Source organism: Manis pentadactyla, chromosome 9 (assembly GCF_030020395.1).
Source record: "Manis pentadactyla isolate mManPen7 chromosome 9, mManPen7.hap1, whole genome shotgun sequence".
Classification (NCBI taxonomy): Eukaryota; Metazoa; Chordata; class Mammalia; order Pholidota; family Manidae; genus Manis; species Manis pentadactyla.
Genome location: NC_080027.1, coordinates 91,219,057 through 91,234,737, shown reverse-complemented (window position 1 = coordinate 91,234,737; position 15,681 = coordinate 91,219,057). Strand labels below are relative to the sequence as shown.

At 47.6% G+C, this 15,681-nt stretch overlaps 1 pseudogene; it reads left to right on the top strand.

The window, feature by feature from the left end:
- Window positions 1-14,725, top strand: part of LOC118913589 (calpain-8-like) — a 77,098-nt pseudogene extending 62,373 nt beyond the window's left edge.
- Window positions 14,726-15,681: the final 956 nt, after the last annotated feature.

Here is a 15,681-nt window from a genome sequence, read left to right as displayed (position 1 = left end):
CAACAGAGAGAAGAAAGCAGGGGTTGTAGTACTAGTATCAGACAAAATAGACTTCAAAACAAAGAAAGTAACAAGAGATAAAGAAGGACATTACACAATGATAAAGGGCTCAGTCCAACAAGAGGATACAACCATTCTAAATATATATGCACCCAACACAGCAGCACCAGCATATGTGAAACAAATATACTAACAGAACTAAATGAGGAAATAGAATACAATGCATTCATTCTAGGAGACTTCAACACACCACTCACCCCAAAGGATAGATCCACTGGGCAGAAAATAAGTAAGGACACGGAAGCACTGAACAACACAGTAGAGCAGATGGACCTAATAGACATCTATAGAACTCTACATCCAAAAGCAGCGGGATATACATTCTTCTCAAGTGCACATGGAACATTCTCCAGAATAGACCACATACTAGGCCACAAAAAGAGCCTCAGAAAATTCCAAAAGATTGAAATCCTACCAACCAACTTTTCAGACCACAAAGGCATAAAACTAGAAATAAACTGTACAAAGAAAGCAAAGAGGCTCACAAACACATGGAGGCCTAACAACACGCTCCTAAATAATCAATGGATCAATGACCAAATCAAAATGGAGATCCAGCAATATATGGAAACAAATGACAACAACAACACTAAGCCCCAACTTCTGTCGGACACAGCAAAAGCAGTCTTAAGAGGAAAGTATATAGCAATCCAAGCCTATTTAAAAAAGGAAGAGCAATCCCAAATGAATGGTCTAATGTCACAATTATATAAATTGGAAAAAGAAGAACAGATGAGGCCTAAGGTCAGCAGAAGGAGGGACATAATAAAGATCAGAGAAGAAATCAACAAAATTGAGAAGAATAAAACAATAGAAAAAATCAATGAAACTGAGAGCTGGTTCTTAGAAAAAATAAACAAAATAGATAAGCCTCTAGCCAAACTTATTAAGAGAAAAATAGAATCAACACACATCAACAGAATCAGAAATGAGAATGGAAAAATCATGACAGACTCCATGGAAATACAAAGAATTATTAAAGACTACTATGAAAACCTATATGCTAACAAGCTGGAAAACCCAGGAGAAATGGACAACTTCCTAGAAAAATACAACCTTCCAAGACTGATCAAGGAAGAAACACAAAAGTTAAACAAACCAATTACAAGCAAAGAAATTGAAATGGTAATAAAAAACTAACCAAGAACAAAACCCCCAGGCCAGACGGGCAAAACTGGACAGCTACATGTAAGAGAATGAAACTGGATCATTGTCTAACCCCATACACAAAAGTAAATTAGAAATGGATCAAAGACCTGAATGTAAGTCATGAAACCATAAAACTCTTAGAAAAAAACATAGGCAAAAATCTCTTAGACATAAACATGAGTAACCTCTTCTTGAACATATCTCCCTGGGCAAGGGAAACAAAAACAAAAATGAACAAGTGGGACTATATTAAGCTGAAAAGCTTCTGTACAGCAAAAGACACCATCAATAGAACAAAAAGGTACCCTACAGTATGCGAGAATATATTTGTAAATGACAGATCTGATAAAGGCTTGACATCCAAAATATATAAAGAGCTCACCCACCTCAACAAACAAAAAACAAATAATCCAATTAAAAAATGGGCAGAGGAACTGAACAGACAGTTCTCCAAAAAAGAAATTCAGATGGCCAACAGACACATGAAAAGATGCTCCACATCACAACTTATCAGAGAAATGCAAATTAGAACCACAATGAGTTATCACCTCACACCAGTAAAGATGGCTACCATCCAAAAGACAAACAACAACAAATGTTGACGAGGTTGTGGGGAAAGGGGAACCCTCCTACACTACTGGTGGGAATGTAAATTAGTTCAACCATTGTGGAAAGCAGTATGGAGGTTCCTCAAAATGCTCAAAATAGACTTACCATTTGACCCAGGAATTCCACTTCTAGGAATTTACCCTAAGAATGCAGCACTCCAGTTTGAAAAAGACAGATGCACCCCTATGTTTATTGCTGCACTATTTACAATAGCCAAGAAATGGAAGCAACCTAAGTGTCCTTCAGTAGATGAATGGATAAAGAAGATGTGGTACATATACACAATGGAATATTATTCAGCCATAAGAAGAAAAAAAATCCTACAATTTGCAACAATATGGATGGAGCTAGAGGGTATTATGCTCAATGAAATAAGCCAAGTGGAGAAAGACAAATACCAAATGATTTCACTCATCTGTGGAGTATAAGAACAAAGAAACACTGAAGGAACAAAACAGCTGCAGAATCACAGAACCCAAGAATGGACTAACAGGTACCAAAGGGATAGGGACTGGGGAGGATGGGTGGGTAGGGAGGGATAAAGGGGGGGGAGAAGAAAGGGGATATTATGATTAGCATGCATAATTTGGGGGTTGGGAGAAAGGGGAGGGCTGTGCAACATGGAGAAGACAAGTAGTGATTTTACAACATTTTGCTATGCTGCTGGACAGTGACTGTAATGGGGTTTGTGGGTGGGACTTGGTGTAGGGGAGAGCCTAGTAAACATAATATTCTTCATGTAATTGTAGATTAATGATAACAAAAAAAAAACAGAAAGAAAAGGGGGATTACTCCCTAATAGGATAAAACTAACTCTAAATCAGTGATTAATGCATGCTTTACATATCCTTAATTTTGATCTTTTAAAGGGTGTCAGATGATCAGCTATGGAAGTACATTTTTCTGATAATATTCCTTTCTTTTAATAAAAAAAAAAAGCAGTTACTGTGTGGTGATCTCCAATAGATTCTTCACAGTGGTATAAAGGTCATATCAAAGTGTGGGCAAAGGGTTTGTTTGTGTTTATACAGAGGATCAAAGCCTAATTTGGCTACCCAGAAAACCAATTAAGATACGATATGAAGAAGAACTTCCAACATCAACATCTTCTGGAAGAGTCATTACAGAAGGTGATCATCAAAAAAACTTCAACAAAAATCCTGGCGCTGTTGCAGTTGCAGCTGCATTCATCCCACCAGTTCCTGAACTTGCCATTGGAATGAAGAAGGAGATATCTAAGCTGGCCTGTGCATACAGTAAAACAACAAATTTGACTGGATCTATACTGTCAGAACTCAACCAAGAATTAGGAGAAGTGCAAGTTGCAGTGCTCCAAAATCGTGCGACTATAGACTATCTACTGTTAAAAGAACATATGGGATGTGAACTGTTACCAGGAATGTGTTGTTTTAATTTGTCTGATTTTTCTCAAACTATTCAAATTCAGTTAGACAATATTCCAGCATATCATTGATAAGTTTTCACAAATGCCTAGGGTACCTAACTGGTTTTCTTGGTTTCACTGGATATGGCTGGTAATTGTAGGTCTGCTTTTGTTATGTAACAGTATTCCTATTACGTTAATGTGTGTACGCAATTTAATTAGTAGTTTGTTAAAACCTATACATGCTTATGTTACTCTACAAGAAGATATGTCAAAGAAATAATCAATCCTCTCATGTTTTCTTCCGTCTGCTACTTCTATAGCTTTTCTTCTTCCTTCCTAATTACAACCCTTTAGTAGAATTTGTGCCTCATATTGAAAATTACCGAGTATCATAATTCTTCCAAGTGGTAAAGATACCTCAAGACAAATGCTGGGCATAGAAGCCACAGGGCATAAATCTGCAAAGAAGTAAAAAGCTAACCTTTTCAAAGAATATTGCTTCTCTCTCACTTACCAACTTTACATTTCCCTGTATGGCCCTGGAAGATGACTGGTTAGTCAGAGACGGGTAAGATTCCTCAAGGGAGGAACAACCTAAGACAGGCACAGTCGCAGGGGGGTCATCAGGTGAGAAATTGGGGATCAACAGAGGTGAGGCTTAGAACCTTACCCCCCCTGTTTTGAGAGAAATCTTCTGCATCCGTGGATGTTTTGTTGCCCTTGTCTAGCTTGTATTAACACATAGTCTCCAGGCACAGACCTGATCATCTACATTTGCCCTCTTACAGCACTAAATTATGTTTTCTACCTTTATCTTGCATCTACCTACCACTTCAGCATTTTATTTAAAAAATAATAATAATAATAAGGGAGAAATGTGGGATTCACATATAAATCAAGTATAAAAATCAAATGAATAATCATATCTGACTTGATTGTTTATAGTTCATGATGTGTGATCAAAACGGAAAGTTTCTGTGATATGACTGCCCTTGCACTGTTCACCATGTAAGAACTTATTCACTATGTAAGAACTTGTTCACCATGTAAGAACTTGTTCATTATGCTTCAGAAGATTGGAGACTGTTGAGAATTAGGCTTGGAGTTGATTAGTGATTGTGCATTGAGTCCCCTATACAGAATTTTATTGTTGTTAACAACCATTTGATCAATAAATATGAGAGATGCCCTCTCAAAAAAAAAAACAACTTAGTTGTATTTTTGGATTTTTCTCATCATGTACGTAAACACTATGATAGGCACCAATGTGCCCACAATATGGAGGAGGAGATAGAGCCCTGGGGGTTGGACAGTTGGAATGTCTGCCCCAGTTGTCCTACTCCTGTGTGGTGGGGAATCTCATAGGTTAGAGCCAACTCCTGGCTTCAAATGTTCTAGCTGTGCTATCTTGGCTGTTACTTCACTTTTTACCTCAGTTTCTCTGTCTTTAAGATGTGGATAGTAAGAGACTGACCTCATAGCATAGTCATCAGTATTAAGTGATGAAGTCCATGTGAAGCACCTGGCAGGTGGCAGGTACTCATCAGAGCTAAGCATTATTGCTGCTATGTGACTCTTACCAGTACAGGGTCATCAGCATATTGAGCCTTTGTACTTTTCTGAGTGATGAATTTGGAGGAAATTGATTTGGCTTTCTGGGAACTCTTCAAGACATCTGGGAAACATGTCACTTTCCCCATTCTGCCTGGTGGTGACAGTTGGGGGGGGTCATCCTATTTTGGATGGAGTCCATTGTCATATCAGAAAGTCTCTGGACAGAATCATTCATATAATGACTTGTAATTTTCAAAGGACTTGAACATACATTAGCTGCATTGCTTCTCAAAATGACCCAGTAACAGGCCTGTTAATTTAGTATTCTAGCTGAGGAAGTGGGTGCTCAGAGCCCTGAGATGGAATGAGGAGTGACCGCCCTGGGGTTGAATCCAGTCTTCTGGCTCCTCTTGTTACTTCCGTCAGGCCGTCATCTTAACCAGCTTGTAGTCATATTGCTGTTTGAGTTACATGAACACTGATGAATGCTGAGAAAATACATATCATCCTACCCCAAATATTCATGCAATTTCTGGGGCTCACAAACTCCCTGCAGGGCATCAGTGAATCCCTCAGAAATCCACCTCCCAGACTGATTCTCTGCTAGCAGTCTCTGAAAGCAGTTCAGGCTGAAGCCAGAAATTTGGGGTTGGTGGGGATCCCATCCCCACTTCAGGGAGGAAACCCCCAGACCCTTGCACTGCCTTCCCCTGGACTGTGAGCAATGTGGGCCTCAGGCCTCCTGTTACAGCCATGTGTCCCCACCCAGCAACGCTGGGTGCATTATAGGTGCACAACAGATACCACGAATGACGAACGAAGGTGTTTTAAGTCTTTAGTGACCCCATCCTAACTTGGCAACTGTGTTTCCTTTTAGCTGCATCCTGGAGAAGTGGGTGGAGAAGACGGCAATGGCCTGTTCAAGAGCCTGTTTGGGAAGCTGGCAGTGAAGGTGAGTGGAGGGCAGGTACAAGCTCCCAGAAGGTCAGGAGAGCGTTCGCTAATGCCTTGTCACATTAGCCTTCATCCCTGAGTGTCTGTTGGGGCAACTGGTCTCAGGGCTGCTTCCCTGACACCACCGGTCTTAAAACTGGGGCCTTTCCTGCACTGCTGGGGAGAGTAATTGTGGTCCCGAGGCCACTGTTCTTGCCGCACTGACTGGCTCCTGAGAAGACAAAAAGTGCAAACCTCTGGTCCTGCCCAAAGCCTGTATGTCTGCAAACTGGCCTTGTCAGGTCAGGGCCCGGACTCAAACGCTGGGCTGTGGAGCTTCCAGACCAACAGCCTTTTTGGAGGTGAGAGGACTTGCTGGCCCTGGGCTAGGCCTTGGGTGGACGCTCCTGTCCTACTGCCTCACCTGTCCTGGGGGAGGCCAGCTCACCAGGGCTGGCCCACTGGGGTGCTAGGCTGCGGAGAGGGGCTGTGCACTCCCTGCTCCTTCTCCATGCTGTCTACTGGGTCCAGCGTGGCTGCAGAACTACAGGAACCAAAAGTCAGAGCAGACTGGGGACCCCGAGGGTCACAACCGACCCCACAGGTTAGTGAGTGCGCAGCTTCTGAGGGGAACTAGACTGGCCAGCAGGCTGTGGATGCTCTTGGTCCACGTGGTCTGCTAGCAGAGCACCACAGGCTGTGGAGGCACAGACATTTTATTTCCCATAGATCCAGAGGTCAGAAGTCTGAGATCAGGACCCAACAAGTCAGGTTCCAGGCTGTAGACCACCAACTCTTCACCATGTCCTCACATGGTAGGGAGAGGGTGGGGGGCTCTCTGGGGCCCCTTTATAAGAGCCCTGATCCCATCACGGGGGCCCGGCTCATGACCTCCTAAACCCCCCTCACCCGCCCACTGGAGATTGAATGAGGAGAACAGACATTCAGTCCATAGCACAAGGAGAAAAGCCATATGCTTCACCTCCAGGGATGCTGAGGATGAGTCTCTAGACTCAAGAATGGAATAGAAGAAAATACGTCAGAATCCTTTGCAGAAAATAAAACCTGGGAACACAGTTCTTTTGCTTAGCCATTAAAGGAACCCTTGCAAAAACAAGTGAATTTCTGTTTTAGATGAATGCTCAGACCAGTATTTTTACCAACAAAACCTTGTTGCATTAGCTGCCAAGGGGTCATATTTTATTAAGACCATCAAGAACAATAAAAAAATAAAAGCTCATCCTTGTGCAGGTCTTCAGTACCTGATCTGTTCTCTCCTGCTGTGTGGGGCAGATGTGGTCAGTCTCCCTGTTCTGTGGGGAAAGGGTCTGGCACAGGGGGTTAAGAAGCAGTCTGGGGGCACAGGACTGTGAGAAGGACAGGCCAGGGCCTGAACAAGACTCTCACATTCTGTCTCTTTCCTGGCAGGCCAATGGGGGCCGTATTCTTGGCCCGGAGGCTTTGCAGAGGGTTGCCAGGTCATATTAACAGGACCGCCCATTCTGTGCCTGAATGGGGGCATGCTGCTCGGGGCAGCTCTTTTCTTACCTGCTGCGGTAGAATTGCGAGGGCCTGGCTGGTGGAGGGTGGGAGAAGTGAGCCTGTCTGGGAACAGGGACAGGCGATAAAACCACGCACTTAGGGGGAAGTGACATGGCTGAGGTCACATGGTAAGGGGCAGAGTCACATTGGGATCTGGATTTTAGTTCTTGGCACCACATTCATCCTCTGGGCTGAGGTCTGTCCTCCCTCTGAGAGCCAAGGGATGTGAATCCTATTTGTCTAAGTCCCTGCTCCCAGTTTGAGAAGGGCGGCTGTGGGAGATGGCGGGTGGGGAACGCAGGTGTCGGTGGGGGGATGGTCTGAGGTTTCAAATCCCAACTCGCCACTTGGTAGCTGTAAATCTTGAGCAATGATATCAAATGGGAATGACAAATTACATCATGTGCATATGTGGTGTTCAGCAGTTACAGAACTACGGCGTCCTTGACTCTAAGGCGGATGCATAGGTGTTTCGGGGCTCTGAGGATCCTGCACCTCGGCTGCCCATGCCAGCTTTGTTTGTCATTCACCACACTTTGTTTTTGGCCTAAGCAAGCCCAGGAAAGGCAGTGACCCCGGTGTGGCTGCCTTCTTGGGGTGTCCTGAGCTCCTGCTGTTAACCCACACTTTCTTCCAGGCTGTTGGGACCCCAGAGAAACTGAGGACTTGAGTTTTAAAGGTGTCACAGCGTTTTGAGACCACAGGGTCCCTGAACCTGGTGTCTGATTCTACATTAGTTTCACATCTTAAAAAGCTTGTCAGGGCCTGATGTGACTTACATTTCAGTTTCTTTTTCTAGGATTCTGAGATCAGTGCCAATGAACTCAAGACCATTCTGAATGAGGTGTTTTCCAAACATAAGTACTTCTTTGCAGGTTTCCAGAAAGTTGTGGGAGCCTGAGAGGTGCTGGGCCAGGTGTGAGGGTAGGACAGGCATGGGACCAGCACTGCAGTTGGAGAGAGGGGGTCTCTGGCCTCTGAGTCCCAGGGTGCTGGTTCCTTCCGCAGAGAGCATGTCCAGGGGGCTGGAGGGAGGAATGCAGTAGGGATGACCCTGGCTGTCCCAGACACGTCAGCTCCCTATCCTCAGGCTTTAGCAAGCTCTGGGGCTGCCAGAGGCTGCATCTGCACCCTAGGGGCAGGCTTGCACCCCAACTGACCCCAGACCCACATGGGCTGGCTAGAGCTGTCTTCTTCACTGGCCCAGGGTTGGGCCAGTTTCAGTGTTCCAGTGGTTGGGTGACGGGCACGTTCAGCCACTGCAGCAGGACAGCATGGTGAACAGCAGTGGGGACCCTGCCTCCTGGCCCCAGAGGCAGGGCCCAGGCTGAGCTGCTTCCTAGGGCTTGGAGCCCAGGCCAGCCTGGATGGTCTCATGCTCCTGGCTGCAGATCTGCCTTTGCTAAGGAAGAGGGGAGAGCTGCAGGCTGTCCAGGTGTGGGCAAGATGTGAGTGGGGCCAGGGATGGCTGCAGCCCTGGGACATGTCTGCGATTTTGCAAGCAAGGCTAACTGTAGCTGTTGGAGCAGTATGTGGTGGTCACAACTGCGGGCTGTGGAAGCAGGTAGCCCTATGTCCTGTGATCTTGAGCAAATTATTGAACATCTCTGGCCTCAGTTTACTTATCTATAAGATGGGGATAGTGATGATATCTCCCGTATGAGGCTGTTTTGAGGAACAGGTGTCCAGTGCTCACGAGGCCAATAAGAACTCATGATCTCTTAAGGACTACTGTGTGCACAGCACTGTGCTAAGAGCTCCCCTTGCATTCCCACTCCATCCCCAGCAGCCTCATCATTGTTCTTATCTGCACTTGGTGGAGGAAGAGACCAAAGCTCAGAGATACCAGTTTGCTGAAGTCCCTGGGCTTGTGGGAAGCAAGCTGAAGTTCAGACGTTGACCCCCAGTGCCACTTCCCGAGCTCCAGGGGTCCATGGGCCTCTGCCCTCCTCCCTGTGTGGAGATAAGGTTGGCGGTATACTCTGGCTTGGGTCTGTGCGGTTGTTTCAAGGGATCCTGCTTCCCGCCTTCCTTTCTACCTGGATATTTAGGAGCAGACATGAAGTTCTCAGTATGCGTGAGGCCATCTCTGTTCTGTGGTGAAGAAACTGAGGCTGTTGTGTTTAAAGGCCATGTCTGACATCCTTTAACTCAGGGACAGCAACTGTGTGGTGTGTGATCTTCTCCCGTTTGCCCCCAATGGTCCCACTGGAGAAGCTCCTCCCGCCTGCCCCTGCCCCGTCCCTTCCTGGCCCTGGTCTGTCTTACCAGCCCTGTGACATCCACTACTAATATTTCAGGATTATCAGGCAAGATAAAACCCATTTGTTGTCTCTGACCCAGTTCAGTGCTCTATGTTGTTGAGTGTGTAAGAGTTTTTGGGAGAAATGGGGAAGGTTAGGGTATTCTTGGTGGAGAAGAGGTTCTATGAAGGCAGAGGGAGGAAGGCCCAAGCCCATCCTTAAAACTACCCCCAGGTGGGTCCAGGTCACCACTCTCTGAGGTGCTGAGGTAAAGGCGAGTCAGACTTGGAGGTCCTTTGGAGGGTCCTCCCCAGCTCCCAGGGCCTCAGCCTGGTGACCTCTTGGGCAGGGGGCATGACTTTTATTTGCAGAGGGTCCCTGTGCGTGTGCGACCTCACTGGCCCATCAGTGGTGGGGACCATGTGATCCTCGTGGCCCTAGAATTGGTGCTGGGGCTCTTCAGCCCAGAGTCCTTCTGTGAGGCCTGCATGGCTAACAGTTTAATTCATGGGCCACAAAGAACTGTGAACTGTTGGCTCACTTTGCTGCAAGCTGTTCCTTGATTTTTGAATCCTTCTTTCCAGACCTGCCTGTTGCTGCAGTGTGCATCGGGAGGTGCCTTGTCATCCCTGTGTAACTGTCCTAGAGGCCTTGGCATATCCCATGGCTCCATGGGGACTGCCTCTGTCATTCTTCAGGAACGTCTAGTCCACAGTCTGGATGGAGTGGGCTGCAGTTCTGCACCAGGGTACAATTTGGGTACAGTTTGATGGGTTTAGTGTATTCACAGAGTTATGCCAACACCACCCATGTTAGAGCATTTTCCTCATCCCAAAAAGAGACCTTGTGCCCCTATTACAGCCACTCCCCATTTCCCTTACAAACACTACTCTACTTCCTGTCTCTAGATTTGCCTCTTCTGGACATTTCATGCGAATGGATTCAGACAATATGTGGTCATTGGTGACATTTTTGTCACTTAGCTGGTGTCTCAAATACTATGCGGGCGTCAGTGCTTTGTGCCCTGAGGTTTTCAAGGCACAGTTGCCTGAATCCCTTCCTGGAGATGCAGACTCATCAGGTGTGGGATAGGGTCTGGGTCTCTGCGGGCAATTCCCTCTGGAGTTGGGGCTCCCCCACTTACTAGGTGTATACATTTGGACAATTAACTAAATGCTTGGAGCCTCAGTTTCTCCTCCTGGTAAATGGGGCAGCACGTCGCTCCCATGGCTACTGTGAGGCTGGAAGGAGATACAAGCACATGCGGGGTGGCCAGACCCAGAGCCCAGCTCCCTGTGTTTGCTGCTGTCAGGATGAGCTGGCTGGGTTCTTAGCCAGGATCTGAACAACTCAGCCTGGATCATGCATGCAGGAGCACAGGCTTTCTTAGGGGGTGAGGTTCCCCTTGGTGAAGAATATGGGAGTGATGGTCTGTTTCAGAATTTTAATGTCCGTGCTATAGCACACAGGTGCCTGTTGATTAACTGTGATGGTTGAAGAGAGGGCAATGTTTCATAGGACTTATCTTCACAAGGGCGGTGTCCCAGGGCTCTGGAATCAGCAGTGAGTGGCTCGGAGCTCCTTGAGGCTCACTGACCAACACACACAGCCTGTGTGCCTGAGAATCCCAAACCCGTGCTCCTGATGATTTTCTGATTACCATTTTGTCATTCTAACCAGATAATTATTTCAGTCACCAGTTACAGACATTTGAATCTGTAAGTGAATCTGAGATCATATTGCTCAACCCTCTCAATAGCACAGGAAGCCTAGGTGTTTCTCCTAATTAATGATATTGCTCAGAGACCTCCTGGCTCATGCCATGCCCTCTGCTCCCAGCTCCATGCCTGATGTCAGAGGAGGCCTGAGTGTTTGACTCTTTAATCCTTATTTGCATTTGTTTCCCACCAACCCTTGCCACTGTTCAGGAAGGACAAGAAGGCAATGTGAGCCCTTAGTGCCCACCTCTTCACTGAAAGCCTGCTGTTGGGCCGAGGGCAGAGGGCAGGCACTGACCTTATCTTTGTTCTGAATTCTTTGGGGGCATCTTCTTAAGGGTGTTCCTGGCCTTCTGAGGAGGCAGTGGATGGGAGGAAAGTAGTTCTGTCAGGGGCCTTAAACTCAACCTGGAGGTTCTCTCCTGCTCTAGATCTTTCAGGAAACTGATCACAGCCACTTGGGGACCATCGATGCTCATGTGATGGGACAGCCCTCAGGAGGGCAGCTGAGGGCACGTTCTGTAGACAAGGGCTTGGGACCCAGATAGCCTTATTTTAAATTATTCTTGCTGTGACGACTGCCAATGATCTGGCACTGGGCATCAGTGTGATAGCAGAGATTGGCAGACCCTCCGCTATCCAGGGATCCTGTGTGGCACAGCACTCCAGACCTCTCCAAGGACTCCTTTACTGGATGGCAACAGCAACCACAGGGTGAGCTGTGCAGCAGGGAAGGAGTGGTTGCCACCTTCTGGGAACCCCTGCAGTGGGGGCCCCTGGTGTTCTGCTGAGGTGCTGAGCCCTCCTGTCCACCTGTGACCCAGGCCATCTGCCCGCAGGTTTCACCCCCAATGACCGTGTGCAGCAGACCATCGCCATGCGGTATGCAGGCAGCAAACTTGGCATTGACTGAGCCGGCTTTGTGGCTTGTGTGACCCGCCTGGAGGCTCTCTTCAGTGAGACCCATTTCTGCCTAGGTGCAGGGCGTGGTGGGGGCAGGGCTGGGGCAGAACCAGGCAGGAGTCTGTAACAAGGCACCAGGAGGGCAGTGGAATCTCAGGGGCTCAAGGAAGTCCAAGCAGCCTCGCCCAAGATCAGAGGCTGCCTTTTTTGGAGACTTAAAAAGCTGCCCTCAATATAGTGAATAATATTATAACAACTTTGTGTAGTGACAAATCAAAGCTATACTAATTGTGGTAATCATTTTGTAATGTACATAAATCTTGAATCTCTACTTTGTATACCTGAAACTAATACAATGTTGTATGTCAACTATACTTCAATTAAAATTAAATTTTTTTAAATTAAAAAAAAAAAAGCTGCCCTCTGCACTGTTGTACACCTACTGTGTGTAGTCACTGAGCCAAGGTGAGTGAGTCCTAGTAATGGCCCTTAAATGGCTTAGTTTTTCTTCATCTCCATGCTCCATGGGGATCACATTAAGAGCACGGGCATCTCCCAGGGAGGGGATGGGGTTCCCCTGGAAGGCAGTGGTGTTCTGCCCCCGTGGGCTGCCAGCTCATGCTCAGGGGTCCTGTTAGGGGGAAGGAGATCCCTCCACTGAGGGTGGGAGGTGGTAAGTTCTCATGGGAAAGGGCCAGGCAGTCAGAGACATAGCTGAGGGGCAGGGTTAGCCACAAAAGGGGCAGTGCTGTCTGTCCCCAGCGCCTGTCAGAGGACCTACAAGTTCCTAGAGCTTCTGAGTGTGGACATGGCATAGGGACCATTTCTGCTCACTGTTGGAGGTTGGTCCATGTGGGCACGGGAATGTCTGCTGCCAAGTCACCCACCTAGGCCCTGGGCTCAGGGCTGCCTCTTCCAGTCCTTGCAGGTGGCTGGGAGCTGGGGGCACAGGGGAGGGAGGGGTGCGAGGTGGGGAGCAGACAGACCCCGGTGGCTCTCGACAGCTCGAGGTCCAGGAACATCCCCATCTAATTCCATTCCTTCTCTGGTGTTCTAGAACTGTTCAGCCTTCTGGACAAGGACCAGAAAGGCACAGTGCAGTTCTCTCTGGCTGAGGTGAGTGGTGTGAGTGAGGGACTGCATACTGGCATTGCTGACAGGACTGAAATTCTTGGATGGCAGAGGTACTGAGTGGGGCTTATTCATACCGACCTGCCTTACTTCCATGTGAACCCAGTGCACGCTCTGTGGCAGGCATGTGGGAGGAATGGCCATCTGTTCTGTAGTCTGTCAAGCATTTTTATTAATTGTTATTATCATCTTAAATTTAAAGCTGCAGCTACATTTCAAATCATTTCAAAGATGCATGTTCTTTTTAAATTGGGTGGAATTGTGGGGGATGTGTACAACTTTTAGTGTCTGTCTTCTAGGACCAGATGTCTCAGATTGAAATATAGACAGACATCAGAAACAGAAAATTAAATTGCAACAAGGTAGTATCGCGTTCGCTCCTTGTGGTGGTGACGACAGCGATACGTACACAGACCTGGTTCACTTCAGTTCTTTATTGTTGCTCGGAAGGTCGGGAGAAGGTGAGTGAGAAGAAGCAACAGCCGGAGGGAGCGAGTGAGAGGAAGAATGAAAGGAGAGAGAGAGAGAGAGAGAGAGCTTCTCTTTCCTGCTTATGCCTTATATAAAGGAAGCTGGCCTATGGTGATCAAGATCATGCGTGACCTTTAAGCTGATTGGTAGCATGCCTTCTTCATGAGTTGAGCACGAGCGCGGAAGCATGGGGCAAGCCTATAGGAGCAACTTCCTTATGCTAATGCCACCAAACAAGGAAGGGTGGCGCCCAGGAAGCGGGCGCCATCTTAGGGCGTTGGTCAGCTACAGTGGAAGGGCGGTGTTCAGCCATAGTGGGACTCAGCCTCGGCCATAGACCGGCCCCTACAGGTAGAATGAAGATGCAAAATAAGTGGGTGTTTTACTAGGTACAAGTCACATGGGGTCTATGCAGACAACACCGTGGCCCTTGCCTGTGGAAGGCTGCATAGCAGAAGCCTTACTGGGGCCGTGAGTGTGGCAGTGTGCTTAGAGTCTGACGCCCTCCACTTGCTTCCAAGGCAGAGGACCTGGGGGACAGGTTATTCCTGGCCCTGCCAAGTTCCCTGGGCATAGCCACTTTGTTTTCTTCTCTAAAAATGGAAATGTCCTGAACCCATTTCCAGTGATCTAGGGCAGGCCTTCCCAAAAACATGTTTGTGGATGCCTGCAAGCACCGGTAGTGCTGGACCTGTAACTGAGCACCTGTGTATGCAAGAATATATTACAGTAGGCAAACACAAGTAATTTCTATTATCTGTAAGTGTATATATTATGTGTAAGTAGATAATATATAAAAATATACAAACATACTATATTAAATTATATATAAAATATATGTTACATTAATATACATGATACACAGACACTCCTGTGTTTGGAAAGCTCTCTCTCAGCTTTCCTAAGCCCCATTTCTGCAGTGCCTGGCTAGGGGTTGGAACTTGGGCAGGAGCGTCCTAGCCTACCCTATGGAGGATCGGCAAGGTCACCCTGGCGTCCTGCAGGGGCTGTGCTCTGTGGTCTGACCCAGGGCTTTGGACATCGGTGGGGCTCCCTGCCAGCCTGCCTGCCTCTTTTCTCCCTCCTTTACAATTTTGTGCATCTTCCTTGCCTGTCACTGTCCCCTGAGGTCTGACCCCCCCGCCTCCGGAGGAGTCTGAAGAGATTTTCAGCAGCATTTAAGCCGCTGGGCCCAGTGAGGAGACAGAAGTCAGTACAGCTGTGGGCTGAGATGGTTCCTGCCTTTCTCTGGTGACATATGATGTGGGGGCCTGCCCGGGGCTTCTCATGATTTTAGCAAGAAGATACTTCCAGGAAATGGCACAGCCCACAGCTGGTGAGAGATGGAAATGTGGGAGAATTTCCTGGAGGAGATGGCACCACCCTTGGCGCTGGTGTGAGGAGGTCGGGAGAGGAGCAGGTTCCAGCCCCCAACAGGGTGTGGCCTGACTTGGAGGCAACTTCCTCACTTGTCACCTGGAGAAGCTGCTGTATGGCTGCACCACCCATCAGGTCCAAGGTAGTTCTTGCAGAGGGCAGTTCTTGCCTGACAAATAATGAGAGATGAAATGCAGGTCAGGTTAGTTTTACTTACAGCCAAACACAAGGGTCTTTTTTGTTGATAAGAAAATAGATGTCACAATGTCCTAATGGGTAGACGGGGCAGAGCCGGCAGATGCTGAAAGTGAAGCAGAAAGGAGGGTGGATGTCTGAGCCTGTTTGGGCTGCTGTGCCAAACACCACAGACAGGGCCGTTATAAACAAGACTGTTTCTCAGGGTCTGGAGGTGGGAGTCGAGGTCCGCTGCAGCACAGTGGGGCTCTGTGAGAGCTCTTCCGTCATAGCCAGCAGCCTGCCTGTTGGACTCTCACAGGAAGGAGAGCAGAGGGGAAGCGAGGGCTCCTGTGGTTCTCCATGGGCATGACCCCACCTTGGGGCCCATGCTCAGGACACTGTTCTAATAGCTCCCTTGTTCCCCCAC